This window comes from Nannobrachium achirus (assembly GCF_963921795.1).
Source record: "Nannobrachium achirus genome assembly, chromosome: 6".
NCBI classification, from domain to species: Eukaryota; Metazoa; Chordata; class Actinopteri; order Myctophiformes; family Myctophidae; genus Nannobrachium; species Nannobrachium achirus.
The window spans coordinates 15683342-15711283 of record NC_137815.1 but is presented as its reverse complement, the minus strand read 5'-3'; the positions used below and the strand labels follow the sequence as shown (position 1 = coordinate 15711283).

The 27942-nt window shown below is 43.6% G+C and overlaps 1 protein-coding gene across 1 annotated transcript in view; it reads left to right on the top strand.

The window, feature by feature from the left end:
* Positions 1 to 27942, top strand: part of LOC308286832 (membrane-associated guanylate kinase, WW and PDZ domain-containing protein 1-like) — a gene marked incomplete at its 3' end in the record, with an annotated part of 229261 nt that overhangs the window by 51381 nt on the left and 149938 nt on the right. The window lies entirely within an intron of this gene.

Genomic DNA, 27942 nt, shown 5'->3' with positions numbered 1-27942 from the left:
CCTGACGCTACCTGTTGCTTACCCACTTGGCTCAGTGGCTCTTCTCCTTTCGTCTTCTGTTTTCGTAACGTTTCAGTTTTTCAAAGTTACGACGCATCGCCCCTTTGTGGCGTTGCTTTCTGACGGAAACATTTTGCCAAGGAATAGGTTGAGGGAACTGTGTTTGGTTTGTCCCACAGAGCAGCCCGGGACGCCTCTTCTGTTCACCACAGCAGCCCCGTAACCCAAATATTACTACAGGAAATAATATGAGAGACCTCCATGAGGAGCAGAAGCATGGCACTGAGTGTGCATTTTGCTTCGCATGATTTTCTCTCTAGTAGACCAGCGTGACCTAGAGAGAGGGGGGGGGGGGGGGGCTTTGATCTGGTATGTGGACCTCCAGGGGAACAGAAGTCTTTATTAGTCTTTGATGTGGAGAGGAGAGGGAGGGGAGGGCAGGGCGAGACACGCAGGATGAAATTAAGGAGAGAGAGAGAGATGCTTTGCTATTCAAAAATTGTAGATATACAAGCGCAAAGCATGGCAACAAGTGCCGCGCTATGAGCTTGTATAACTATATATATTTTTGAGAAAACGTACATCATCGGCAAAAAATCCAGGTGCATATCTTTGAATGTATATTATTCTTTTAAAGTTTTTAAATACTTAATAAATTGACCTTTCGCTCTGTACTTAGTCTGCTCTTTTTCCCCTACCCAAACCTCTTTGCCGAAAATAGCCGATCTACAAGCTCTGTGAGCTTGTAGATCGAGTACTTTTGGCTAAGGTTCTCACTCAGAATATGGACACTAAGGTTAAAGTAGTTAATATAAAAAAAGAGAAAAAAAAGTTTCTATCACTCAAGGATTTGGAGGACCCCCTGTAGTAACTCTGAGGACCTCCTGTTGAAGACTCTTGGGCTAGACACACACTCTCTCTCTCTCTCTCTCTCTCTCTCTCTCTCTCTCTCTCTCTCTCTCTCTCTCTCTCTCCCTGCCTCCTTGATTTCATCCTGTGTGTCTAGCTATGCCCTCTGAATCGGCCCCTCCTCTCCTCATTAAGAGAGAGAGAGAGAGAGAGCGAGAGAGAGAGAGATATGCTACATATGCAGTTGGACCTGCCTGGTAGGAATGTGGGTGGTCTGATGTCATCATTATTCTCTCATGCAGCGAGTTTCTGCTTTCACACTGCGCTGGGTGTGTGTGCGTATCCGTGCACAAGACCTGTGTGTGTGAGTGACTGCGTCCAAACCCTTAAAAAGTACATAATCTTTGATCCGCTATCAGATCTGCTGTCATAAGGCCGGCTTTCCAAACATTTTAGGAGGACCCCACACTGTTCCCCCACTCCTTAGGACTGTGGGAAAAGATAGACTGTACTAACAGCGGACATCAGCCAGCACACCAGCTACATTCTGCTATAAAAGTATGATGTTTCCAGGAACGGCTGGTTCTTTAACCGTCCAGAAATACTGGAAAAAGACAGAAAGATCAAAAGGACAGATTGGCAGGCTTTTAGCTGAGCACTGACCACCTTGAAGTGTCCGTGTGTTGATGGAAACACTCTCGTCAGACGACACTCAACCAGGGGCGTCACAAGGGGGAGTGGGACTGAGTTACTAGGGCCCAAGGTGGAGGGTCCCTTAATTATTTTATACTTTAGCTATTGAAAAATAGCAGATATATAAAAGCTCACAGCGTGGCACTGAGTGCCGCACTGCAAGGTTGTAGATCTGCTATTTTTGTCGTGAAAACGTGTGCAAATCTTTGAATATATGTATTTTTTTAAGCGAACATTTGTAACTCAAGTTTTGCTTCTGGGGGGTCCCTGGAACTAAATATTTTGAGATGGGGGTCCGTGGGCAAATACATATCATTTTGGGCGTCCTTCACATGAAAAGGTTTGAGCACCACTGACATAGAAACATAGTTTAACAAAAAAAAAAAAAAAAACTTAGAAGGATTTGAAATATTCAAAGACTTGCACGAATGTTCACGATTTTTCAAAAATAGCAGATCGCTGTGAGCTTGTATATCTGCTATTTTTCAATAGTTAAAGCACAAAATGTTAGCGAATCCTTGTACCCAGGGCCCAGAATTTGTTGTGACACCCCTGCACTCAACCCAACGCACGCCTCTGATTTGGTGTCCTTTTGTAGGTGACGATTAGTATCACGCCTCTTAGCCCTTCCCATTGTGACTGACTTAGGTCAGGTGTGTGTGTGTGTGTGTGTGTGTGTGTGTGTGTGTGTGCACGCGCATCTGTGCACCCGCATGTGTGAGCACATGCTTGAAAGCATTCCCAGAGAGAGTAAGCATCCCATAGCCGGTTCAGAACTTCAGTCAAGCGAGATTTTGCTGAGAGGACAAGGGTAGGAGAACTTGATATTGACTTAGATTTCCCACAAAGAAAATCATTTGGGTAACGAGCGAGCCTGTCAAGAGGTAAGTTCAGCCTCTCTCTGGTGTTGGTCATCATGAAGAACTCAAGATTCAAGATCATTTTTACATTTAATATAGGATTACACAAGGGTAGAATTATTTGGCCTCATCATTGTGGCAGCAGTAACAACAATTTATACAATGTACATTAGTTATAGCACATTTTGAAGTGTGTAGGTGCTGTGAGTGCATGGGTAAGGGCTACTGACCCATGCTATTACTAAATGCATACTGTACATTATGTAGGCCTATGTATCTGCACATTATAGGCCTATGCAAGCAATGTACAGTATGTCTGTGTATCTGCATACTCATTTTGTGCATAATGTTGTTGTGTTCAATCTTAATATGGTATCGTGGCTGAATGAGATATGGGATGCTTTCGATGTTTGAGTATTTCCTCTGAACAGCTTGTTGTTGTCTTGTAATAGCAGGCTCTGGTAGTTTAGATGAACCGCTGCTTGTTTTCTTAATAGCTCTGGTAGTTTCGGGCAGAGCAGGTTCTTCACTGAACAGACTGATGATGTGTTGCTGTTAAGTGCAGTCTTCCAAAAGAGGATTGTTATTTACTCATGGCAAGGTAGAATATGTGTGGGGGCCGGACCAAATGCTTAATTTTTTGCAAGAATCCTATACTTAGCACTTGTTCTAGTCCCTCTGGTTATTGTAGCATTATGATGATGTTGATAATATCATCTGTCGGGTGCAAACCTCATACAAACAACTGTTACTTTTCAGGATTCAAATAAAAAAAACGCAAAAGTAGTAGGGCTGTCTTCGACACAGGATTTATGAAGTCGATTCGAGTCGCGGGGGTTAATCCGACGCGTCGACGAATCGTTTTATAGTCTACTTTGTGTAAAAAAAAAAGAAAAAAAAAGTGTTGCTTTAAACCACGTCAACATAATAGAATAATACATTAAGAGATGAATTGAATACACAGTGTTTTCGGTGATATCGGTGCGCGAGCACAAATGTTATCTGCATAGCAGTGTACAACCAGAGTTATAACACACCGTTAAAACAAATAAAACATCTCCGCTGTTTCAACTCTGCCCCGTCTCTCTGCACTGTCTGCAGCGTGCAGTAGAGATGAGACATTCGCGAACGATTCCGCTCTCTTGAACGGCTCTTTTAAATGAACGATGGGATCCAGTCCGCAGTCGCGGGACACAGAGCACTGACAGAGTAATGAGTCAGTGTCGAGAACGGATTCATTTCAGAAACTGATCATAAAAAGGTGGAGGCACAGCTCCCAGCTAGAGCCCTCAGTGTGGACATGTCATGGACGCAAACACAGCGAAACACAATCATTCATCATGGATTACAACACTGGAACAATTCAGAAGCACTTTAATTAGAAAATGTAACTTGTAGCCTACACTTGTGTATGTTAATTTGACTTTAGAAGATTGTTTACTACTTCGTGGACGCGCGTTTGTGCTGTGGCAGGTTATTTAATATGGGATTTTGACAGCGTGCTTCCTCCTCTTAACGGAACACTGTCCCGGCTCTGAATGTTTTAACGAAGCGGCGGTTCTGAACCGTTCTGGCCGTTCCGTCTCACTTTCAACCCGACGCTGGTGCGAGACAATAAATAACTGTTCGCCAATTGCTACTTCTCATTGGAAGTACATGACACCACACCAGTCCAGCAGTGCACCGCAGTACTGGCAGTAGTAGGCTTTAACTGGTGATATAAAAAAATATATATTTTCGCTTCGACTCAAACAATTGGCGTCGATTCCCGGGGCTTAAAACGACGCGTCGATTCGTCGATTTTTAGAAGACACCCCCTAAAAAGTAGCAGATCTAATAGCTCAAAATGAGCTTGTGGATATACTATACAACTTTTGATACATTTGTGTGATGCTGTAGCCTGATCACATAGGTGGGCTTTCATTTACGAAAAGAAACACAGAAAGCTAGAATATGGACATAAGGGGTTTCTGCCCAACAGCAACGATATATATCCTCTATGTCATCCTGTGCTGAGACTGCTTTTATTCCTGTGTGCTGTTTTACTGCTAGGACTGTGGTGGTTTGAAACGTTCACAATAGGAACAGTGAGCTAAGTCTTTCCTCTTCTCCACCCTCGGTCCATACCTCATTTCCCTTCTTCCATTTCCTCCTACTCTCCCCCCCCCCACACACACACACACACACACCTCCAACCATTTGTTCTTTGTTCATCTCTGCCGTGCGTCCTCTTGGGTTGGGAGTGTTTTTCTCTTGTCTGCCTCACTTTCTATCTCTTTAATCTGCAGTGAGAGACTCTGTGTCTGTGTTTGTCCTAAATGCACTCCAACCTCTCCATCTGCTGTTATCCCACTCCATGGAGAACCCCAAGCCCCCCTCTTTCCCCACTGCAACTCATTAGGACGCGTGGTGTAGTGTTGCTATTCCTGAGCCAAAACCATGCGAAAACCACCAAAAGCAGACCCTCATCGATCGAGCGCTCATATTTGTTTCATATATTCGAACTTATTCCCTCCGCTACGGCTTGCCAGCTTTGCCGGATCCATTTTTGTGTCATCGCGTGAGACGATGGCGATTGATTTAAGAATCATGCATTTATTGTAAAACCATGAAAATGCCATAATGTATACATATATCCATGGGTCCCTGGAACAAAGCATTTTCAGAAGGGGCTGCAAATACATTTCAATCTGGGGGTCCTTAACTAGGGATAAATTATCGTGATAAAAAAACATAATAATCATATCATGGAGATTTTAATTTATTGTGAATTCGTCATGCACTGGGATTAATTCACCCTTTATTTGCTGAGGTGCATATCCAGTACCACTTAAACCCTCTATTAGTAAAACATACTTATAATATACATACTTTTTTTCCACACACTACCAAATCTCTTTGCCAAAAAATAGCAGATCTACAAGCTCACAACGTGGCAAAGGTTCTAACCCAAGATAATGGATGTTGGGGATATTTTGATTATCGCGATAATATCGTAAATCGCGATTTCTTTGCTCACAATAATCGTGATATGACATTTTCATATCGTCCCATCCCTATCCTTGACATGGAAAAAAGTTTTGAGAAGCACTAGAATTTAGACATCCAAATCCATGATGCAGCAGTGATGCGATGCAGATCTCCCATGTTGGGTAAACGTTGATGCAAACTGTCAACTGGCAAAGTAGTGCTGCTATCTTCATTTTGTGTTAGCATGTGGGTGGGGAGGGGGGGTCCAGATGCTGTGTCCCAGAGGATGGTGGAGTAGCAGGGAGAGGCCATATGGTGCTCCTCTGTGTTGAGTCAGTGAAAACACTGGAAGAGATGGGGATGGAAACATTATGTGAGGTCTAGAGCACTGTTGCCACATTATGCGAGAGAAATAAGCAGCCAGGTCTATGATGCCCAAAAGAAGCAACGAGCCCAAAAGAAGCAACCACATAGCTACCACTCTCAGTTTCTCTGGTCTGAAGCTGAGTACATGAATCGGCAGTTTAGCAGCCAAGAATTGCAGCTGCTCCAATGAGCGCAGGGGTGGGGGTGGGTCTAACGAATATCCAATCCGCGCAGCAGTTGAAACGATTCAAACGAAGTTCACACACCAGGCAGGCTGAGGCTGGCAGGCACACACACACACACACACACGCACGGGCGCTGATTTCACCAAGCTGTTAATGTTGATTACATGTTTCTGGTCGCAGTTCTGTGTGGAAGCAGAAAACACAAACAGAGACACACACACAATCACACACACACGCCGCGAGCGTGCGTCGCGTTCACCGCACGTTGCGATCACTTGCGAGCGGCAGCGCACGTGCACGCTCGCAAAAAAGTCCCTCCCCCGTAAATCGCTCAGAATAGGGCACAGTTGTCAGTTTCAGACTAAAGCGTGAGCTGAGTCTGAAATCAGGCTAGGGGCGAGACACTCCCAAAATACACTTTGAAAACGAGCCCAAAGAACCGCAACCTCTACTATAACGTTTACAAGTAACTTCACAGACAAACAAGAACAAAGTCGCTTAAAATAAGCAGACATGGCAACACTGGTGAGAGAGGGAGGGGTGGAGGGGGAAATAGAGAGAGAGAGAGAGTGCAGATGGACATGTGATGATTTTTCTGTCAGTTTACATTTGAAGAGTTTAGCTTGTCATCAGCTTGTTTCAACCGCAATAAATGGCTCTAAGCAAGCAAGGGTTTTTTCCTCACTATTATTACTATTATTACTATTATATTCTATTATATTATCATAGAAAGAGGACCTCTTTACTTCTCCTGTACTAACTATACTTACTGTGTCCATGGCCGTGCGCGGCTGGTTCTTTATCCCACTCACAGCATGGGGTCAATATTATGTCACCACTACCCAGGAGTGTCGCACCAAATTCTGGGCCCTGGGTACGAGGATTCACTGCGGGCCCCCCATGAATGTTCTTCATAGGGGGAGGGGGTTTAACCCATTTCGACTGGGAACGCATTATTATGCATTATTTTGTGCTTTAACTATTGAAAAATAGCAGATATACAAGCTCACACCGCGGCACCGAGTGAGCTTTTAGATCTGCTATTTTTGAAAATTTGTGAAAATTCTTTGAAAAGTCTTTGAACTATTGAAAAGACGTGAAAATGTGTGCAATTCTTTGAATATAATTATGTATTTTTTAAGCGAACATTTGTAAGTCAAATTTTGCTTCTGGAGGGGTCACTGGAACTAAATGTTTTGAGATGGGGGTCCGTGGCCAAATACACATACATTTTGGGGGTCCTTCACATGAAAAAGGTTTGAGCACCACTGACATAGAAACATAGGTTTTTCAAAAAACCTTAGAAGGATTTGAAATATTCACATGCTGCATCATATGCAAAATGTATCATCATTCATGCTGAAATACTAAAATATCTCAAAACACAGATTGAACACAAAAAATAACTCAGGATTGTGTTGATCATGTCCCAAACAACAATAAAATAAGATCTGGTTGTCCCAGAGGTGAACTTGCCCTTTAAGACGCATCCACCTTGGGCCCTAGTAACTCAGTCCCACTTACCCCCCCCCCCCCCCCCCCCTTGTGACACCCTTGCCACTACCGTACTACTCCACTCTATAGGGACACAGCACGGGGTCAATATTATGTCACCACTACCACTACACCGCGACTTAATCCCCTCTCCCGCCGTAACGTGATATCCGTAATTGATCCCATACCGTGCAGCCCCCCCCCTCCCCCCACGTTATCCTACAATTCATGGAGACATCAGTGTCTGAGAGGTTGCTGTAGTGATGATGTAATGCATATCTGTGCTGGCCTGGCCTGTGGTCGCTATGATGATGGTGTCACACTATACGTGTCTCTGTGGGGGGGGATTAGAGATAATGTACAGTGGAAAATGATGTTCCCCAACGGAGAGCTTTATGCCTGTGTGTGTGTGTGTGTGTGTGTGTGTGTGTGTGTGTGTGTGTGTGTGTGTGTGTGTGTGTGTGTGTGTGTGTGTGTGTGTGTGTGTGTGTGTGTGTGTGTGTGTGTGTGTGTGTGTGTTAATGCAAGTATAATAATGCTAGAGTGCACAGAAAGGATGTATGCGAGTGCATGCGTACTACTGTTAAAGGACAACTTTGTTTTTTTTACAACAAGGGTTCATATTTTAGTATTGTAATGAGAGAAAAGAAAAGATGAGTGTTAAAATGTTTTCATTTACTGCTTCGTTTTAGCCATTATAACGTTTTTGATTTGTCTCGTAGTCAGGGTAACCAAAGTTGCAATGACCTGTACTGTAAGTCCAGACAGTAGTTCACATAATATAACTTTTTATGGTCATGAGCCTCATACATGAATCATATATTTATATATCATAAATTCATATTTATCAGCTGCTATTTTTTGAAAAAATATCTTTGAATAACAATGTTAACTCAAATCTTTGCTTCTGGGGGTCCCTGGAACAACATATTTTTGCGATGGGTGGTCTGCGGACAAATACATATACTTGTGGGGGTCCTTGACATGAAAACGTTTGAGCACCACTGGTGTACTGCAACATAGGTTTTTCAGAAAACTGTTAGGATTTAGAAGACGCTATGTATTAAAACGGTATAAAACACTGATGAACGAAGGAGAGGTGACATCTACGCCTCTCCCCAAGAGACCCCCACGCAGAGGCCACAAGACCCGCCCCTTTCACCACGCCCCCCCCCCCCTTCCCAAAGCAAGCCCCTCCCCTGCCACCCAGAGTTACTGTTGCTACGATACGGTCGCAACGCAGGCGTGGCCTTGGTGTAGCGGCCAGGAGGATGGATGTCTTAACGATGGCAGAGGTGTCACGGCGTATAATTGATCACCTGGGGAAGCCAGCGGTTCTCCGGACTGCCCCCCCCCCCCCCACCACCGCACGCTGTCAACACTCGCTCCCTGGGAACTCTATTGGAAAAGTTGTCACAGCGCAAACAAACACACAAATCAATAGCTATCCTTTCCCTTTCTAACCCCAAGTTACCCCTCTCTGTCTGTCTCTCTCTCTCTCTCTCTCTGCTGTCTCTCTGCTGTTTCTTTCTCTCTCTCTCTGTCTCTCTCTCTCTCTGCCTCTCTTTGCTGTCTCTGTGCTGTTTCTAGGGTTGTCACAGTTATTACATAAAATTGTCTAATCGCAACTATTTGACATAATCGTAATTATTTTGTGATAATCGTCATTATCGTTTACATGATGTTGAAAAATGTTCAAACTTTTATAAAATAGGTTTAAGGTTTGGGCTTAGGGCTTCTAGATCGGCTATTTGCACTATCAATGTTATTTTTAAAGTGTAAAGTTGTCAAATATGTCAGTCATTTCTTTGTATATTTAGGTTATGTGTCATATCTGCCATGTGCAACTTCAAAGCCTACAAGCCAAATAGAAACATAATTGTAAACAACAAATGCACAATTAAATCGTTAATCGCAATTATTTGAGTGGCAATTAATCGTCATGTAAAATGTTATATCGTGACAGCCCTACTGCTGTCTCTCTCTCTCTCCGTCTTGCTCTCTCACTGGCCTGGTTGGTCGTTGTTTATGAGGGAGTTAAATTGGACCCCCCACCCCCTCCCTTCACACACAAATGTAATTAAGAGGCTGTGAGAGCAGAAATGTCATGCGTATTGATTCAGTGGAGTGGAGAGAGAGAGAGGAGGGCAAAAACAAAAGTGCCCTGCATGGCTGCTCGTCGTCGGTGGCTCCTGTTTTAACCACTAATTAAAAGGTCTCATTAGGAGAGAGGAGCTTGCGGGGGCTGCTGCTCTCTGGATTGGGCCTGGGGGCTGCTGCTCTCTGCTGTGCTGGACAGAGGGGCAGTGGTCCGGTCACACCCCCTAGTCAGGTGATCTGATGCAGAGGAGGCCTGTGTGTGTATGCGTTGTGTGCGTGCGTAGTAGTGATGGGCAATCCCGTTAATTTCAGTGAACGAATTATTTCGTTCACGGTAATGACCCGTTCAAAAGTGTTTAGGTCTGTCCCATTCGTCAGTTTTTAGGTCTGTCCCATTCATTGGTCAGTGTTTAGGTCGGTCCCATTCGTCAGTTTTTAGGTCTGTCCCATTCATTGGTCAGTGTTTAGGTCTGTCCCATTCGTCAGTGTTTAAGTCTGTCCCATTCATTGGTCAGTGTTTAGCTCTGTCCCATTGGTCAGTGTTTAGGTCTGTCCCATTGGTCAGTGTTTAGGTCTGTCCCATTGGCCAGTGTTTAGGTCTGTCCCATTGGTCAGTGTTTAGGGTCTGTCCATTGGTCAGTGTTTAGGTCTGTCCCATTGGTCAGTGTTTAGGTCTGTCCCATTGGTCAGTGTTTAGGTCTGTCCCATTGGTCAGTGTTTAGGTCTGTCCCATTGGTCAGTGTTTAGGTCTGTCCCATTGGTCAGTGTTTAGGTCTGTCCCATTGGTCAGTGTTTAGGTCTGTCCCATTGGTCAGTGTTTAGGTCTGTCCCATTGGTCAGTGTTTAGGTCTGTCCCATTGGTCAGTGTTTAGGTCTGTCCCATTGGTCAGTGTTTAGGTCTGTCCCATTGGTCAGTGTTTAGGTCTGTCCCATTGGTCAGTGAGTGTCTCTACAGGGTGAGAGTACAGCAGTGCTGAACCATGAACCTGTATTCAACCCTTGACCTCGTGACCCCACAACAACAACATAACGCCTCTTCTGGGTTATTCTCTTAACATGGGAGTGGATGGGGGTTATTCTGTTAACATGGGAGTGGATGGGGGTTATTCTCTTAACATGGGAGTGGATGGGGGTCAATGCATCTGCCTCTGACTGTCTGGATGCACCCATAATGTGCTTTTTTTGGGGGGGGGGGGGGGGGGGGGGGAGGGGAGATAGGGGTCAGTCGCAGGTTAGGGATGTGTGTGTGTGTGTGTGTGTGTGTGTGTGTGCGTGCGTGCGTGCAGTCAATAATCCCCCTCCCCAAAAGCCTTAAAATGGCCACTCAATAAATCTAGAGAACGTATGGATATTGATCTCATGTTTTTTCTGGGAACTCCAGTCCTCTGCTCTGTGTCACGGCTCCACTTCTGAAATAAATAAATCACGGTGCTTGTTATTTCTCCATCTCCATCTCTGGGACCAGGAGGCTCTCAGAGGAACCCCACATGTTGTGTGGGCAGTGGTGGAAAAAGTACTAAACTTTTTACTTATGTAAAAGTATCAATACTGCAATATAGAAATACGCTGTTAGAAGTAAAAGTCAGGAATTCAAAATGTACTTGAGTAAAAGTACGAAGGTATTGGCATCAAAATGTACAACATGTTTGAAAATAGCAGATCTACAAGCTTACAGCGCGACACGTTGTGAGCTTGTAGATTGTCTATTTTCAAATAGCCAAGGAATAAAATGGGGCTAAAGTGGTTTATATATATTTTATAATATTATAATTTATATCCACAAAGTAACTAGTAACTAAGGTTTTCAAATAAATGTAGACCTAGTGGAGTATTGGAAATTGGTAAAAAAGTACAGTACTCCAGTAAATGTACTTAGTTACTTTACACCACTGCCCAGATGTTGTGTGGTATAGATACTTTGCTCTGGTCACACAACGACTCCCCCTCCTCAGCTGATCTGTCCTGCACTGACCTCCTGGCTGTATATTTAGATCTTGTTTACCCATGGGGGTTGGGGGAGTTATTATTACAACATCATTTAGGGGTAGTTATTTATAATGGTTTGTTTGTTTGTTTGTTGGACTCGAGTAACATTCTGAAATTCCAGTGGGGTGCATGTGGGTGGGACTGTGGGTTAATGTTTTGTATACTAACGCCAGGGACAATATCGTTTCATAAAACCCCTCCTCTCCCTTCCCTCCCCCCCAAAAAAACTAACCAACAAAACAAAGGCGTGCACCGTTTTCCAAAATGCGTTTTGTTTGCATTTATTTGTTGCAGAATCCATCTACGAGAGCAGCACCCTCTGTGTTTGTGTTCAGGGACAGACGAAAACCACGTTTCAGAAAGTAATAAGGCTGGCGTTTCGGCAAGGCTTGAAAAAAGGAAATAGATTTAGAGCCTGGCACTCGAGGTTGCACGGCAGCAGCGGTGGTGATGCCAGTGATGAATAAAACGCACTCATGAATTTGTGTTGTTGCCGTGGGGTGGAGGTGGGGGGGGGGGGGGTGCTTTTGTGTTGCCCCCACGGCTGTGGAACGTGATTGGTTCCTAGTAGTCTCTCTCTGTGCCTACGCACACCAGCGTGTGCACGTGTGCAGCCTGTAGCCTAGCGGGCTACAGGGGTGACGTTTCAAGTTCATTTCGAGGCACTCCCTCAACAGTACCTCGTCGCCCCCCCCGTTTGCCAGATTGAACTAGGGATGGGACGATAACTGATATTGTTTATCGTGATAAAAAAACGTGAAATCATCCTCCGTCATGCACTGGGATCAATTAATATCCTGTACCATTTAAACCCTCTATTGGTAAAACATACTTACTAGTAAGACGCCTCAGGGCGACATGCGACCTCGCCCTAAAGGGCAAGTTTGCGCCAATTCTTGGCTATCTGGCCAGTGATGACCAAGTTACCCAATCTCAAAACTGCCTGTTGAGATTGGCAGAACATGCCCATATATGGGCATTACCAAATATGGCATCGGGACAGGGGCAAGGACGTAATTCATTTGCAAGTGTGATCTGGGAATGCCCATACATGGGCATTCCAAGATATGCCCTAATATTGATGACACTGGGACTCGGATCTCCATATATGAGCATAAAACGTACAAGGATGTAATTCATTTGCAAGTGTGATCTGGGAATTTACATATATGGGCATGTTCTGACATATCACATTGTCGACTATATATGGGCATAAAATATATGGGCATAAAAGGGACATGAAGCCAGAGCGTGATGTCAGAGCAGCAAACCCATTCTGTTAAGTGTGGTTCCCCTACATCACAGTGACATCAGAGCATGATGTCAGAGTGATGTCACAGTGACAAGGGAACCAATAGACAATGTGTACAGTAAAAATGTGTTCTGACTGACTGAAGGAAGGACTGACACAGACAGACGGAAACAAGCTGCGCCATTTCTCATGGTATACTGCGACCTTGGATCACAATAATATACGCACTTGATACAGTCTTTTTTTCACTCTCTACCAAATCTCTTTGCCAAAAAATTGCCGATCTACAAGCTCACAACGTGTCACTATGCAACGCCTTGTGAGCTTGTAGATCTGCTATTTTTTGGCAAATGTTCCTCCCCAGGATAATATTAGGATGTTGGAGATATTTTGATTATCGCAATAATATCGTAAATCGCCATTTCTTTGGTCACAGTAATCGTGATATGAAATTTTCATATCGTCCCATCCCTAGATTGAACCCTGCAGAGATGCTGTACAGCTGCTGTCTGCTCATACGCAGGTACATGTAAGATTGAAATTATCATCTTGGCAGAGTGCCACGCTACTGTAGCTCTCGCCCTCCATCAACGCGTCAGCCGCTATAACGGTGACGTCGGCGTTTGTCTGTTTGTTTTTGTTCTGAAAGGTTATCCGAGGACACGGTTAGAAAGCGCTTCGTTAAAGGTCAGATTGAGAGGTGGAGTGAACCGTGTGTGGATGCGCTGAGAAATCAATGCTTTGATGAAACGTTTGCCAAGGACCCCCCGCCCACCCCCTGCCCCGCCTCCCCTTTCCTCTGCCATTATTCAAACTGTACCCTGAGCTAGCACTCGCCCTCTTATCGACTTTCCAACTTTTTAGTGCACAAATCTCTCTGAGGCATCGCTGGATCGTGCGGCGCCGTAGATGTAAATCAACTTTTTAACTTTATTCAGTGCTCCCCCTCCCCGTTCGTCCAACTCTTGACACGCTTTTCTATCCTCCAGCATTAAAACGGTTTTCTTTTCTGGTGTGTTGTTGCTTTAGCGTGTTCCGGTTGTGAGATGTTGTTCTGCAAAAAAAACCTTGTTGCTTGCAGGCAGCATTAACCCGACTCACCTCAGTGTGTGCACAGTAAAATCCTGAGCGTTCGTTTAACTCTAGACGGTAAACAAATCCATTTGTACACACACACACACACACACACACACACACACTAGGAGTTTAATTAACAGTCGGGAGTTTATAGTGTAACTTTTCTTTGCAGCTGGTGCTTAGGGCTAAATGTGACTGCTCAGTCGATGTATGGAGGAGAACCAGCATCGCATCGGAACGAGAAGGGGGGAAAGGGAGGAGGGTGTGTGTGTGTGTGTGGGGGGGGGGGGGGGGGTGTGTTTGGCTTCGTGGCGTCTGGGAATTTATAGACCTCTTTAGAGGAAAAGGTAAGAATCACAAGATGGGAGGAGGAGGTGTGCGATTTATGAAAGGCTAAAAGGTGGGAGACTTAAAGGCTTGCGGGTTACGAGAGAGTAAGAACAAGAGGTGCACACAGTGCAGTATCTCAGTTCATTTGGTTGACTAGAACTATGTGTTGAAGTTCTTTATTGGGAAATGGGAATAAACCCTTTGGATGAACCATCTCGTTTTCAAGGGCATCCACACGTTACAGAAAATTACATATCTGTAGAGAACAGAGCAAACAAAACAAAACGCTACAGCACAAAACTAAATTAAGAATGACAAGTAAACAACATTAACCAGGGGGGACAAAAAAAATACAACAAAAAACATAGCACATATAAGAATCAATGCGTCAAAAGATCTGTTATAATTAGTAATTGGCTAAAGCATGAAAAGGTGTCGAAGAATGTTTATTGACTACCTTTTTTCACTGACGGAAATGAAATAAAAACGATTATAAAAAAAGATGTTTGGTTGCACTCGGGTGTTGCACATGCAACCACGTGTAAAATCAGCCATTACGATGCCATCAAGGCCCGCCAAAAAAAAGAATTGTCAGCAAAATCAACTGTAGATTTAGTCGGCTAAAATCTTATATCTAGTCAACTAAAATTTTTCAGATGACTAAAATATGACTTAAAACTAAAAGACATTTTATTCAAAAGACTATGACTAAAACTAAATAAAAAAATAAAATAATGTACAGTATCAGGTACGGCTGCCTGCCCACCGTTCACAGCCTGGTTCGCTGCTGCAGCACGTTTGTATTTACTGACACGCGAGAGAGAGGGGCATCGCGGGGCAGCGCCGCAGACGGCCAAAACAGAATAATAAAGAGATAAATATATAAAACGCTGCGCTAGTAGGAGTAGTCTAGGGTAGTCTAGGCTCCGGGCTGACTTTGAAGCTAATTCAATAGTGTGTTCCATTCTTTGGCCTGGCAACGTAATGAGATTTGAACACAGACGCCGGGGTCTCTCTTGATTAAAGTGTCCAATCAAAGGGATGTTATCGGGGTAGAAACGGATTCCTCCGGGCGTCGTACTAGTGAGCATTATCGCCCTCTTTGTCATCGCCGTCGTCTTAACCCATTTAGGCCTAAAGTTAGTGGATGCTTTAACTATTAAAAAATAGCAGATATACAAGCTCACAGCGCGGCACCGAGTGCCGCGCTGCAAGCCTGTAGATCTTGTGAAAATATGTGCAAATCTTTGAATATATGTATTTTCAAAGCGAACGTTTGTAACTCAAATTTTGCTTCCGGGGGGTCCCTGGAACTAAATATTTTGAGATGGGGGTCCGTGGCCAAATACATATCATTTTGGGGGTCCTTCACATGAAAAAGTTTGAGAACCACTGACATGGTAGTCTCTCAAGAACAGACTAACTGAGCTCCAGTTAAGTGAAAAGGACCTTTTCTTTGACGATGGCTGGCCAGATTGCTGACGTAGAAACATAGGTTTTTCAAAAAAACCTTAGAAGGATTCAAAAGACACTTATAGAATCCTGTCAAAAATCAAATTTTCACGATTTTTCAAAAATAGCAGATCTACAAGCTCGCAGCGCGGCTCTCGGTGCCGCGCTGTGAGCTTTTTTTCCAATAGTTAAAGCATAAAATAATGATACACAATGATATGTACCCGTTCTGAATGGGTTTTAATTGCGAGCGACGCCGGGGCGTTCGACCTCTGCGAGCTACGCCGAATAATAGCGTGCGAGAGCACTGCTTAGTGAGAGGAGCATATTAATTCGAATAGCCCAGGGTTCCCCCTGTCTTTTCCGCTCCCCCTCCTCTCCCCCCCAAACTTCACTAATTAAATAACTTTCCAGCAAGTAGAACAGTAACTGTGTCTGCAGCGCGAGGCTTTGTTTACTTTTGATCGCTTCATTTTCTGGGGCAAGACAGAGCTATATGCTATACGCTGCCGACGGGCCAAGGAATACCACATGAAACTTAAAGCCAAGGGTTAAAACTGAGAAATTGCTTCCATGGGATGGGAGAGACACAGTTCTATCAGAAAAAAGGTTCTGGGCTCAAACTTGAGTGTTTTTTTCTTCTTCTTTTTCTTCCGTGGGGGGCTGATATAAATGGGATCAGACATGGAAAATGGCTCCAAGCCGACACAGAAATAAATGCGTTCAGCGCTATCTGTCCAGCCATGCCTACATCAGATCAGACCATCCCTCCCAGCGCTGGACGGACGGATGGCCAGCTTCGCGACCGGGTTAAGAGTGGCTGCAAGGAGGCGACGACAAGGTTGGAGTGTTTTCATTGGCCGAGCCGTGCTGTAGCCACACAACCCTGGTTGGGACCTATGGGAGGGTTTTCATTGGTCAAGCTAGGCTGAAATAAGGCTCGGGGGGGCCAATGGTGCGATCCAATTTTCAAGCTTTTTGGTTTTTACTGTCTCAGCCTGCTTGTGATGCGGGGCGTTTATGTTATTTGGTGGCTATAAATCTCAGAGAGGCCGCAACCCAAACCATGCATGCATTTCTCTCTGGATGCCTATGGAATACAGAGGGTAGTTTACCACCTGTCTTCAGTAGCCCATGGGAAGTCCATTGTACTGCTGGTGTTGTCCGCTCAGTAGGACTGTCACGATTATGACATTTCACATGACGATTAATTGTCACTCAAATAATTGCGATTAACGATTTCATTGTGTATTTGTCGTTGACAATTACAATTCTGTTTGGCTTTTAGGCTTTGAAGTTGCACATGGTAGATATGACACATAACTTAAATATACAAAGAAATTACTGAAATATTTGAACTTAAAAATAACATTGATAGTAGATCTGCTATTTCCACTATTTTTGACTTTTTAAAAAAATATATGAAAGTTTTTCAACATGGGAACGATTATGACGATTATGAAAAACAATCGCGACTATGTCAAATAATTGCGATTGGATGATTATGTAATAATCGTGACAGCCCTACCGCTCAGTTCCAAAACATCAGTCTCTTTGTCGCTCTCAATTCAATTCTAAGGGAGCTTCATTGGCATGGGGAGCATAATGTACGTTTACACTGCCAAAGCATGTGTTAACACAAAGTAAGAAATGTCTGTACTATTGAAACTGGCCTGTACTTGCTAGAATAAATGCATCTCTCTCTCTCTCTTGACTATCTCTCTCCCTCCTTTCCCCGTCTCTTTGTGACGGAGGGTACCAGCAGTGTCCTCTGTGAATTTCCTCCTGCGGTTCTTATCAGGGAGGGAGCAGCAGCAGCTCTGTGCCCATTTGTTCAGGTTTCTAATAATCCCGTTTTCCAGAGAGTTACTCTCTTCTTGTCTTTGTCCTTTCTCCCTCTTTGTTCCACATAGTCGGGGACCACCCATATTGCATTATATCGTCTACGCCGGGCGGGAAACATCAAAATGTCCGAATTAACTGTTACTTCCAGGATCCTAGTTCAGAAGTATAGCAGATCAGCAAAGCACCAAATGTGTCGCTTCGCGCTGCGTTTCCAGCTTTGCAGATCTGCTACTTTTTGCTTATTCTTTTCCACTACTTCTACTTTTGATGCTTTTGTGTGACGATATGTAGAATAAGAGCTTTCTGCCCGACGCCAATGATACCTCTGGTGCCATACATACAAGTAGTGACATTTTCTCCATCACACTCTGTGGTGAATAAATCCATACAGGCATTGACACTAAGGCTTGCCCACCTGCCCCTGGTTGGTAAATAAAACTTTAGGGCAGTTGGAGTTTACTTTTCAGGTTGCCCGACGGGGCAAGTGCTTGTTTGTGCGGGGACGCAACCGTCTATAAACACAACACCAGATATAATGTGCTGTTCTCACTGTTGCTGCACTTAAAAATATAAAATAGGTGTGAATCCATATTCATATTATTCAATCATAGCTATGTAGGAATTGGATAAAAAAAAAAAAAAAGTTATGACATTTTTAATCGCACAGCCCCAGGAAGTAAAACAAAATAAGTGTTAAATTGAACGGTAATTCAAATTTTACCTTTCATTTTATAATGGACGATTTGACCTTTGGGCAAGTAGAACATGACTTGTACTTGCCCGATGGGCAAGTGCCTCTTAGATTTTAGTGTCAACCCCTGGCACGTTTATCCACTGATTTTGTAATTGGTGCTTTTGTGTTTTTCGCTATATAATTGTTCTCCTGGTGAGCTTTTTACCTTGGCGAAGAAGCCCATCCTCTTCCTTGCCATCGTTGGCATAGATCTGTGAGTGCGAGTGCAGTTGATGTGCCTTAAGACAGACAGTGGCCACTGAGTGATAGCTGACATTACAACCCATGTGCGCTACGCTGTCGACAGTTCTGGACAGGGGCGTTACAAGGGGGGGGAGTGGGACTGAGTTACTAGGGCCCAAAAGTATTTTTATTTTTATACTTTAGCTATTGAAAAATAGCAGATATACAAGCTCACAGCTTGCTATTTTTGAAAAGTCGTGAAAATGTGTGCAAATCTTTGAATATATGTATTTTTTAAGCGAACATTTGTAACTCAAATTTTGCTTCTGGGGCGTCCCTGGAACTCAATATTTTGAGATGGGGATCTGTGGCCAAATACATATAATTTTGGGGGTCCTTGACATGGAAAGGTTTGAGCACCACTGACATAGAAACATTGGTTTTTCAAAAAACCTTAGAAGGATTTGAAATATTCTGTTTCTGGAATGCTGGCGGAGAAGACCCCCACACACACGATCCCCTCTTCATCCTCCCCTCTCCAGTTTAAAGGGCAATACCATCTAATGTGTTCCTACATGTATATGTATATCTATACAATATATATATATTGTTTACATATTAATTCACACTGGCAACATTTTTACTTAAACTTCCCGTTTAAGCATTTTAAACCCCTCCTTTTTTTCCCTCCAACACCAAATCCCTTCACCAAGAATATCGGATCTACAAGATCACTACCGCTTGGCAATGCAAAGCTCTGTGAGCTTGTAGATCCTTCCGTTTTCACCAAATATTTGCCTGTTATGACATGACCAGAATCTGGACGTCGGGGGTTGTACTGTATGTAAGGTTTCTGAAAGTGAGAGAGGCAGGTATTTACTTTGGCCTACTGTTATGTTTATAGTGTACACAGGCAAACCATGAGCACATTTCTCTCTACCTTCCGCTGTGTACATTATGTGCACACAGTGCGCATTTCCTTCCACTCCAACCTTGATTAAGAGCAGTCGTACCAGATTCTTGTTTCATAATATCATGCCTCTTTGTCATTGAGGGCTGTATCTATCTATGGGTCTAGAGCAGGGGTCTTCAACAGGGGGTCCTCAGAGTTACTACAGGGGGTCCTTGGGTCCTTCAAATCTTTGTGTGATAGAAACCCTTTTTCTCCTTTTTTAGATTAAGCACTTTAACCCTAACGTCCATATTCTGAGAACTATTCTGAGAGCCAAAAATAGCAGATCTACAAGCTCACAATGCCGGCTCGCAGCTTGTAGATCAGCTATTTTCGCCAAAGAAGTTTGGTGTAGAGGGGAAAAAGAGCAGACTAAGTACAGAGTGAAAGGTCAAGTTTATTAAGTATTGACCGTTCAAGTGATTAAATATCTGAAAACACAAATTGACATGAATCCAAAATACACTGATGATTGTGCTGTCAAACGATGAAACTATATGGAATCTGGGGGTCCCTGCTTCATCTCTTTCTCAACTAAGGGGTCCCTGGCCTGAAAACATTGAAGACCCCTGATCTAGAATTCATGGATTTTCTTTATTATACCTCCACCTTTTTGTTCAGAGCTACTGTAGTATTATGCGAGAGTGGAGAATTGGCAAAATCCACAAGTAGTTTAATTACACCGGTTGTTTAACTACAGTACTCAGCCGGGAGCCTTCAGCGCGCCTGTGGAAAGTTCTTGTAAAAAAACATGCACTTACTGTACTACTGTATCTCTGCAGCTTCTGACTTTTTCAAAAAGCACTGCGATATGACACTGTATTCATTTTACCGCTGGCATCTGGACCATTTCTTTACGATAGACGTTTATATGAAACCGTTATGGCGCACTGCGGCCATTTAGCATTCTAAGTGACCTGCTACAGTGGTACTGTAGTTTGGGGGATCAGAGCACCACTACATTAACAATGGCTCCTTTTGCCAGAGTTTTCGGAGAAATTCCCTGCATCTGTTCTGGATTAAAAAAAAGCGTCATCCGGACCGTCGGGCTGGTCTTCATTATGAACCCCCCCCCCACAAATCCCAGAGACTCAAAAAATGACATCATTTCTACTAGTAGTGCCACGTTAGCCAAACGGGTCATGACTGGTGAGTCATATACTGTAGTGTACCTGTGTGGCAGTGGCCAAATCCTTTTAAAGGAGTAGTTCACCCCCAAAATGACTGTTCTTCTATTGATTTCTCACGCCATGGAGACTTGAGTTCAATAATATTTGTTGTTTTTTGTCACATTCCTAAGAGAAAAATTTGATTATAGTAAATTTACCCTGACGGTTTCCCCATCCAGGGCCATGCATTCGGGTCCGCATCCGGAATCAATGGAATCAATCATTAAAGTGTTTGAACACCACTGACATAGAAACATTGTTTTTTCAAAAAACCTTAGAAGGATTTGAAATACTCATTTGCACACAGATTCAAGATAAAAAAAAATAGCAGATCTACAAAGAAAAAGAGAGAGGGCGAGATCATTTAGCGACTTACAACCGGGTTGCAACGTGGTCGGTAGTTTTCAGCGACCGGGTCGCTAAATCAAGCGACCGGGCCGGTAAATCCCCGACCGGGACGCTAAATCCACGGACCGGGATGCTAAATCCACCGACCGGGACGCTAAATCCATGGACCAGGTCGCTAAATCACAGACGGGGCCGCAAAATCACCGACCGGGTCGCTAGATCTACCAACCGGGTCGCCAAATCTACCGACCTAAAACTGCAGGCCGGTGATATACAAGCTCACAGCTGTGAGCTTGTATATCTGCTATTTTTCAATAGTTAAAGCTAGGGATGTCACTAACGGTTTATCCAGTAACCGGTTAGCCGTCAGCATTAACCGGTTAATTAACGGTTTTTAATTATTATTATTATTATTTTCTTTTTTTGTTATTATATTTTTTTTTTACCCAAAATTGTAAGTAGGTCTACACAGAATTAACGTTGGTAGACAAATGGTAGACATTTAGTTATGCTCCTTTGAAAGACAAACAAAAAAGATGGATTTAACAATAAAAATAAATTGTTCTAGGCTTAATCATCAATAAACAACAAGCATCGTCTGCGCGTTTCAACAAGTGGTCGGCGGCGGTGCCTATTCTGCCTTTCAAACAAACAAGCTCTAGCCTACGCTGAGCATTTTTATTGAGAACCATTAACATGACGACGAGTTCTGTTGTGTACGAGTCTGTTGACTCACACTGCAGAGAAAACTCTTCAGAGATGAAAATGGCAGATCTACATGCTCACAGCGCGTCGCGTTCTGCGACTCACGGCTTGTGATTGAGCATCGCTGTTGCCTCATGTGATGTCGCTGCTGTATTTGAGAAAGATACTGTCGTCTACACTCCTTTCCTTTTGAAATGCTCCCAGACCGAAATACCTCTGTTGGCTACGTGTTCTGTTTTGTGTATTCCGACGCTCGTTGTCTGATCCTCCCCGGACCACACTGTGGCACAGACCCCACTGCGTAACACTAAAACAGCTGTCTCTCATTCACTGTTCGATTGGACATGACATAAGACTACTTACTCTCTTGCGCCTCCCAGAGTCTGTTTAACAAAATCACATCTCCATAGGCAAAAACACCATGCAGGTCCAGGAAAATGCGATCATATTATTATGAAAATTAACCGTGAAACCGTCAAGCATGACCGGTTATTTCTTAACGGTCGGCTAACCGGTTAACCGGTTAACCGCTGACATCCCTAGTTAAAGCACACAATGTGAGTGAATCCTTGTACCCAGGGCCCAGAATTTGGTGCGCCACCCCCCCCATTTGTAGCTCCCTGACAGGCCTTCTCCATGCCCTCCTGATGCCCTGCATGCTCCTCCACTCCCCCAGCCCTCCCCTGATATTTCAAAATGGCTTCATCCTCCGCCTGGCATTCCAGCTCACTGGCTCCTGCCTGGGTTTATTCTATCTGCAGGATTGAGCAGAATGCGGAGCAGAGGCCGCCAACCCTGAATTTCTAGCTTAACGCTCGCACAATAAATCACTCACCGAGGCCCCCACTCACCCCTGCATGCTCTCCACCCTAGGCCACACCCCTACTCTCACCACCAACCCCTCCTAAGCCCTCTGCCGCATCCCGACGCTACTTGTTGATCCATTTTTCAGAGCCGTCTTGCCGTTAACGGAGCTCGGCCTCGGCTGACGCCATATCGCGGGTCGATTAAGCACACGTCTAACCCCCGCCGCGTAGCTGCCAGTTCACGAACTCATTCGCGCTATTACAGGGTCTTTTTTTTTACAAGGTGAAATGTCTGTGGAAGGCAGAAAAGCCATCAGTGAGTGGAATGAGCTTTTAATGCCGCTATGCTGGGCTGGTTCATGAAGAATGCCATTCAGGAGGCTCAAATCAAAGTAATTAGACCTTATGGCTTTTTTTGCAGGTGTGCGTGAGAGACTTGTTTGTTTAATTTGATTGCAGGTGATTCTGCATCGGTAGTGGATTGGGCATGAGGACACGCTAGAGCAATCTTCTTTTTTTTGTAGAAGTAATTCCCCTTTCCCCCTAATTCCCTGGTTTCAATTTGTTATGTCATCACAGTAATGTCAGGGAAGGCATAGAATTCCCCTTAACGATTCAGTTTCAACTGTTCCTAGCGTGATGAGCCAAGAAGCACTCCCTGATACATCCCATGAAAAGCCCTCTGTTTGGAGACCTCTTCAGGGAAATGGTCTTTGAGTCAACAGGAACGTACTTTTTTTTTAAAAACACTTAATTTTCTTTTTAGCCCTCGTCAACGTCACTAAACAAATAAAGAATATGAACAAAGGAAGGCAGCTGTTCGTCACCACATTGTTCTGTTTATAGAACGTGTTGTTTTACTGGCACGATGTACAACACTACCTACTACTGTTGTTAACTATCTAAGCCCTTTATACTTCATTGTGTGTGTGTGTGTGTGTATATATATATATATATATATATATATATATATACACACACACAATGGGGGAACTAAGTATTGGATACACTGCCGATTTAGCAGGTTTTCCCACTTCCAAAAAATGGAGAGGTCTGCAATTCTTATCATATGTATACTTCAACTATGAGAGACAGAATCTAAAACGAAATTCCAGGAAATCATATTGTATGATTTTTAAATAATTAATTTGCATTTTATTGCAAGAAATAAGTATTGGATACGCCTACCAATCAGCAAGAATTCTGGCTCTCACAGAATTGTCAAATATGTTTTTAAGAAGTCCTCCTATTCTACACTTATTACCTGTATTAATTCATCCTATTGACCCACGTTTTACGTTGTTACCTGTATAAAAGACCCCTGTTCACACACTCAATCAATCAGACTCCAACTTTTCCACTAGGGCAAGACCAAAGAGCTGTCTAAGGACCCAGAAAAAAATTGGTAGACCTGCACAAAGGCTGCGATGGGCTACAGGACAATAGGCAAGCAGCTTAGTGAGAAGGCAACAACTGTAGGCACAATTATTGGAGCCTGGAAGATGCTCAAGGTGTCTATCAAGCTCCCTCTGTCTGGGGCTCCATGCAAGATCTCACCTTGTGGGTGGGGTATCAATGATCATGAGAAAGATGAGGGATCAGACCAGAACTACTCGGGAGGACCTGGCCAATGACCTGAAGAGAGCTGGGACCACAGTCTGAAAGATTACCATTAGTAAGATACCGTATTGAGGGGAGGATGGATGGGGTCATGTATTCTTACTGCGCTCACTGCAGGATTTTAATCAATGGCGGCAACGCAGCGTAGTTAGTTATTCTCTATAGATAAATTACTTCCGTGAACCGGGGCATGAGCGAGTCACGTCACGACTTCACTGCTCTATTGGAGGGAATGGCAATGGCGGGAAGTCGTGGTTGAATGCTGTCGTGGGGTGGGGTGGGGAGGAGGGAGGGGATGTGGTGGAACGCTGCAGAGCCATCCGTCATTCAGTCTCGTGACGCCTGAGAGCGCTTCTCTCTCTCCAGCCTCATCTGGAATGCTCACGTTAACTTACACACACACACACACACACACACACACACACACACACACACACACACACACACACACACACACACACACACACACCCAGAGACTTAACCTCCCAGGAGAGTTGAACCCGAATCTCCCAAGTTTATCCACTCCCTCCCTGTTTGTTTTTTGGTCCATTTCTGTCATCAGCCATGACTTCCCCTAAGAGTTCTCCCTTCACCATAAACGTCATCAGCTGCCTCTCAGTGGCGTCAGTTCAGAAAAGGCTAAGGTATAGCAACATGACTGGTGTCTTGACACCAGTCATGTTGCCATACCTTAGCAACAGGCATGACACATTTATTTTAAGAAGTACATTACATTTTTTCCCCCGTTTCTACGGTTTCTTGGGCTGGATATGGCAGCCGGAACAGTTGTTCAAGTGCAGCTAAACTTGGCATAGGCTATAGTAAACGTGCCACAATTAACAATAATAAATTGCACCTGTACCATTTTGTCAAGATGGGGAGAATACAAGTGTGGAGAATATCATTATAATACCTTGTTAAAGTGACCAGTTTGTAAAATTTTGCATTTGTAGTTATTTTACTGTAATTTAACAACATAATAACCAGCACAGATAGACAAAGAGACATTCATGGATTTATATTTAAAAGGAACTTTTATGTTCCCCCCTGGACCCATGGTATGGCAGCTGCATACCCCTGCCATACCCAATTGACGCCCCTGGCCTCTCTGGTTGGAGGCAGCCGCTGGTGGTTGCTTTGCTGTGTGAACCAGGGCTTGTTCTGACTGTCTCTTGTTGCTCATTTAACGGAACGGTGGAAAACCCTGCTTTGCTTTCCGGAGGTCTGAACCCCTCCAGGCCTTAGACTGCTGTAGTAAAAATGCATGAGCTTTTTAAAGCGTTCACTTTAGATATGTGCTGCTCTTGCACTTTTATATTTGCGTGACTAATGGGCGATGTATATTTGATCCCAGACTCCTATTGCTTCTGCAAAGTGATATCTGTTTGTTATGCGTGGCGTTTTGCATAAGATGGATAGATTTATTTATTAAAGTGTCCTACACCAAACGATGCCCAGCCCGCGCAGGCTTACAAGACACTCACAAAACATACGGGTACATACAATTTACATAGACCAAGATACACCACAAAGAGAATACACAAAAAAAACATATTGATTGATCGTCCAATCTGTGAGTTCAGCGCAAATGCCTTGCTTTCTCTATGAATTTTGCCAAAACAAAAACGTCATTTAAGAACAGCCGGTTTAACATATGACATTCAGGGCAGCTTGCACCAACACGGTTTAAGCCTTAAACTGGTTTAAATCAAGGTTTATCTTTTAATCAGCTTGCACCAAACCTTAAACCTAGTTTTCATTAATCAGGTTTAGTTTTAAACCATCCTTTTAATCTTGGTTTGAATTTTCACTGTAAACCTGGATTACTGTTAATCCTGTTGCACCACTACTTTAAACTTTGATTTAAACATCAGTAAGGGATTAATTTTAAACTTGCTGTAGAGGTGGTTTATGCAAACATGCCATTGACATGAATGGGGTCCCCCTCCTAGCTATGAGGGAAGCCTCACAACAAGCCCTGCAGGCTTGCAACTGTAAACTGCGGACAGCGTTTCACAGCTAAAAACAAACATCTCATCATATTGTTGTCTTCAATACATCCTTGTAGTACTGTACATCGGCTATTTTAAATTAGCGAACATTTAAATATTTACAGGGACATAATACAGGACTTCCCAAGCAACATGGAGACGTTTTAATTTTCGAAATCGCTTCATAACTGACTCAAATGTGAATGTGATCAAAACTGGTGTCTTTTCTTGCTTCCATTGATAGCCGCGCCGCACCGCACCGCACTATAGCGTCACCGTCGTATGACGGAGCGTTATATATATTTTTTTGTTTTTGTTTTGTTTTGGCTGCAGGCGCTCTTCTTAACATTGGCCTGCCCACATTCTCCTAGAAGTGAATAAAAGAGTAACGCTAATGATATTAGGCTCAAGAGAATAGCATATTCTAGTTTGTTTACATCGAATCCAAGATGGAGGACATTTAATCCATGAATTAATCACAGTTTATGGTTTTAATCACAGGTTAAGGGTTTAATCACAGATTTATTAAGCAATGCTTAAATTTAAGTGGTGCAACGCACCTCGATTTAAAATAAAACCTAGATCAACAAACCCTTGATTAACCCTAAACTAAGATTTATTTAATCCCTCTTGGTGCAAGCCGCCCTCAGACCTCCAAAACCAGCATCAAGTCTTTACAGTATGTGTGCATGCACTCAGAGGTACGCAGTGTTCTTACAGTTGGTGACTGTTGTTGCCACAACAATGCTTTTGGTCCATCCAGTCTTGCTGGAATGTCAGATATGTGACAGGTGGTAGCGAGGCAGAAAGGCATGCAACGCTGTTGTATTTACAACAGTATGATGAATGCCATGAAACCACTCTCTCTGTATTGTAGAGATCACATGATGCACATGCTGAAGAAACTGCAGATCGACAAGCTCACAACAACATATTGCGAGCTTGCGATACATTTTTGCACTTGTAGGCCGGCCATTTTCACCACCCCGAAGCACCATTGTTCTAGCCTAGCAGAGCTAAACAATCCACCCATGTTAAAACAAGGTGGGGATGTTCTAGTTTCGAGTGCCAGCTCATCAAATCTGGCACACCCCCTTAGCTCCAGAGTCGTGAGTAGCCCTTGGTTGGCTAGTTACAAAGTAAGGCAGACTTTATCTCTCTTGCAGCATGTCTCATATGAGCACATCTCATTCTCCATGCAGCAACAGAACAGACAACATGGGTCTTATTTGCATTGTAACCTCCCATCATGGAATTGTTTCTGAATGGGATAGGCTCCAGACTACTATACTGCAGTTAGTTAGCTGTATTAGTATATAGTCTGGCCAAGCCAGGCTACCATTGTACGACAAAGTATAAAATAGGGCTTCAGTGCTTAACCAAACATGTAAAGGGTTGGTCGTGTTTCATTGTGACTGCGTATAATCTCAGTCCTTGATCTCCAGAGAAAAGACGGCAGCATAAGCAATGTTTTCGGTGCCATTTTGGGGGTTGAGGGGTGGGAAAAGGTCAGCGACCCTGTTGCTAAGCACCCTAATCTGTTTCCAGGGTTATGGAAATGTCACGCCACACAATACGCTTTTTACAAAGGCACGTGATTTGGCTGATGAAAAAATAAAATAAAATAAAATCCTAACCTACATATTAGTGCAGGGGTTCCCAAACCTTTTTGTTTCAGGGCACCCCAATATTTGTTTAATCCGAGGCACCCCTACCCTACATTATAATTTTCACTCCCAGCACCTTATATTTATAGCATATCGTCGTTGTCGGGTGGAAACCTTGTATGTCCAAAACCGTTCGTTTTGTATTTATCATATATAAAATGTACTAAACTAGTGAAAACAGCAGATCTACAAGCACACAACGCCTCGCTTGTAGATCGGCTGTTTTCACTAGTTTTGTGCGACAGTCTTGTATGATGAAGCAGGGCTTTGTTTTACCAAAAGACATACACATTTGAAACTTGGAGATAC